General features: G+C 44.6%; 1 non-coding gene across 1 annotated transcript; it reads left to right on the top strand.

Annotated features, from left to right (window-relative positions):
• Positions 1–2,937: 2,937 nt before the first annotated feature.
• Positions 2,938–3,075, top strand: LOC119926416. The gene has a single exon (XR_005450293.1). It is a non-coding gene; the product is annotated as a small nucleolar RNA SNORA7 (small nucleolar RNA).
• Positions 3,076–3,616: the final 541 nt, after the last annotated feature.

Below are 3,616 nucleotides of genomic sequence, written 5' to 3'. Positions count from 1 at the left end.
AAATTCCTGGGAATACTGACATCTGATTCTTTAAAAAAGGCCAAACAATTGGGCCTAAAGAAACTCTCAGATGTGGAAAGGGTAGAGGTCTCTGTGCCAGAATATCTTCAATCCATACAAAAAGATCTCTGCCCCCTATGCTATCCCCCAATCTATGTTTATTGTTTGTATTCACTTGCTAATTTTCTCCTTGACAACCCCAAAGTACCTCTGGGCCATCTCAGTGGGGCCCCAGCACTCTTTCGGGGAATCACTAGTTTAGAAGAAAGGTTTGAGCTGAAAGTTAAGGAACCCTGGGATCTAGTTCTTACTCAGCCACAGATGTGCTGTGTTACTTTGAACGAGTCACTTAATCTCTCTGTGCCTGTCTCCTATCTGCCCCATTCCCCCTCCCTGGCCTCTGAAGGATAATCACAGGATAAATGCAGCCAAAGAAGAGAAAGCTCGGGAGAAGCTGGGCACCCAAGATCATCAATCAGTCTATCAATCAATTATACTTATTGAGTGTTTACAAAGTGCAGAACACTGTGCTGGATGCTTGAGAGAGTACAATATAACAGAGTTGGAAGACAAGATATTGTTATATAATAATAATAATGGCATTTATTAAGCGCTTACTATGTGCAGTGCACTGTTCTAAGCGCTGGGGAGGTTACAAGGTGATGAGGTTGTCCCACAGGGGGCTCACAGTCTTAATCCCCATTTTACAGATGAGGGAACTGAGGCACAGAGAAGTTAAGTGACTTGCCCAAAGTCACACAGCTGACAATTGGCAGAGCTGGGATTTGAACCCATGACCTCTGACTCCAAAGCCCGTGCTCTTTCCAGTGAGACATGCTGCTTCTCTATGATGAACCAAATCACCAAGCCAAGGGAGATGAAGGACTAGTCTTGCTTTGCAGAAATGTGGGCATTTGCAAGGCCCCAGGGAGCAATTTCCAAAATGGACACACAATCCAATTAAATCAGGACTTTTAAAATTATATCCTGCATTGGAGGAGAAGGAAAAAAAATTAAAACCATCCTGTGCCTTCAAGTTTGGGCCATGAAAGTGGGCGAGAGGTTTCAGGTGATGGATATTGGGATGTAAAATAAATTGTTTTCTGCAGAAGACTTGAATTATTGGGAAGAAAACGCTTTTCTGGGGAACTGAAAAGCCTATTAAGGTGACTGAGTCACCTTCACAAACAAATCAATAATCAGATGAATGGTAAAGCTGAGATTCCTCCCCTTAATTTATGGGGATCACTTCAACAGAGGCAGGAAATGGCAAATGTGTGTAAAACACTAACCAGATTTGGAGGATCAATGTCCTAAGAAGAAGAAGGAGTCTGAAGAGGTGCCTGGTCGGAGATCGTTTTCATGCTTTAGAAAGAAAAAGCCTTTTAGTGAAATGATTTTTCTCACTGACTTTTACCCTCTACTGGAGGGATCCAGCAACCCTGCATCCTAGCTCAAAAATGAAATCTTTCCTAAGCAGAAAACATAAGCACACCAAGAAGGTTGTTCCCCTTCCCCTCCCTGGACACTTTTGTAACTGAAAAGGAGATTCTTTGCAGAGAAGCAGCATGGCTCAGTGGAAAGAGCACGGGCTTTGGAGTCAGAGGTCATGGGTTCAAATCCCAACTCTGCCACATTTCTGCTGTGTGACTTTGGGCAAGTCACTTCACTTCTCTGAGCCTCAGTGACCTCATCTGTAAAATGGGGATTAAGACTGTGAGCCCTATGTGGGACAACCTGATCACCTTGTATCCCTCCCAGTGCTTAGAACAGTGCTCTGCACATAATAAGTGCTTAACAAATGCCATTATTATTATTATTATTTTTACACAGTTGGACAAGACAGGCCTAATAGATACTGGTCCATCATAAGAAGCTGTCATCTATTCCAGGAAGCAGTGTTGCCAAGTGGAAAAAGCACAGGTCTTGGAGTCAGAGGGCCTGAGTTCTAATCCCAGCTCCACCACTTGTTTGCTGTGTGACACTGGATAAGTCACTTTACTTCTCTGTGCCTCAGTTACCTCATCCGTACAATGGGAATAAAATACCTGTGCCCCCCGAGACTGTGAGCTCCTTGTATGACAGGGACTGAATTTGATGTGATTATCTTGTACCTGCCCCAGTGCTTTGAAAAATTGTTTGGCACATGCATAGGAAGTGCTTGAGAAATACCATCTAAAAAAAAAAGAGCATTTTGTTTTCTTCATCTGAACACCCCCTAAAAATTGGTACGGTGCTCCTCCGCAGCAGGTTGTTGTTGAGGTCCAATTTTTCCTCTCTCCATCTCCATAATTACCTTACTTGGCTGGGAAGGGACTCCAAGCAGATGACGTGAACTGGAAAACATAGTTTAAGACTGGCTGCTGTTTCCTCTTCTCTCCTGCTTTATTTCAGCCAGCAATAATGAGTTGCCAGCCCTCTGTCCCTCCTTTGTTCTTCCCAGGAGAAGCCAGACAGAAGAAGTTACTGGTGCAGAGAGAGCCACGCAGGCCCCCGGGGAGAAAGATCTGTTCATTACAGTTTCTGTGGGCTAGATCTGGAGCCCAGAGACTTTGGCTTTGGGCTCCTGCTGCCAAGATGATAATTCCAATCTGGAAAGAGAGAGATCTCTGAGTCACTGTCTGGGCTTTAGGGCTCACTCAATCGATGGCCTTTATTGCCTGCTTACTGTGTGTTAAGTACTGTACTAAGCGCTTTGGAGGGTAAGCTATAACAAAATTGGTCTACACGGTCTCTGCCCACAAGGAGCTTACACTCCAGAGGGGGAGACAGACAATAAATTACGGATATGTACGGAAGTGTTGTGTGCTCTGAGGTTGGGGAGAATCAAGGGTGCAAATCAAAGCAAAGAGGGAGAGGGAATAGGGGAAATAAGGGCTTAGTTAGGGAAGGCCACATGGATGTGAACTTCAATTAAGGTTCACCACTCCTCAATTTGCCCTCTCTGGGTCGCACCTGGAGAGTTTCCAGTCCTCTACCAGTCTCGGCTATGGGAGGGAGAGTCAAGCAGAGGCCTACCAATTTCATTCTCAGCTTGGGTAGTGGCTAGCCAGTGGAAGGCAATCTGCCGCAAATCAAAACTCACCCGTGCTGGGCAGCAGCGGCATGGGAGAGAGTCGAGGGAGGAGACTCGAGTTTACTGCTCTGAAGGGGCAATGGTAAATCACTTCCATATTTTTACCAAAAAAACTCTATGGATACACTACCAGAATGATTGCAGATGGAGGACGGGGCATTCTGGGAAAGATGTGTCCATGGTATCGGCATGGGTCGGAAACGACTCGACAGCCTAAGACATGGCAAGACTCCTCAATTCCCAATTTCCTATCGGATTCGACATCTTACTTTGGGCTACACTTTGAGTTAATCAGTCAATCAATCAATCGTATTTATTGAGCGCTTACTGTGTGCAGAGCACTGTACTAAGCGCTTGGGAAGTACAAGTTGGCAACATATAATAGTTAATAGTTGATAGTTAATAGTTGAAGGAGACTAATTAACCATTTGAATATGACTTGTTTCATTCACTTCTTAGACCTTTCCTTTTGTGCCTGGTTCTGCACTCCAACCCAGCCTCATCCAGACAGAAGATTCAGTACATGTAATGATACTTTTA

Source organism: Tachyglossus aculeatus, chromosome 3, assembly GCF_015852505.1.
Source record: "Tachyglossus aculeatus isolate mTacAcu1 chromosome 3, mTacAcu1.pri, whole genome shotgun sequence".
Classification (NCBI taxonomy): domain Eukaryota; kingdom Metazoa; phylum Chordata; class Mammalia; order Monotremata; family Tachyglossidae; genus Tachyglossus; species Tachyglossus aculeatus.
This window is presented reverse-complemented; position numbering and strand designations above follow the sequence as displayed.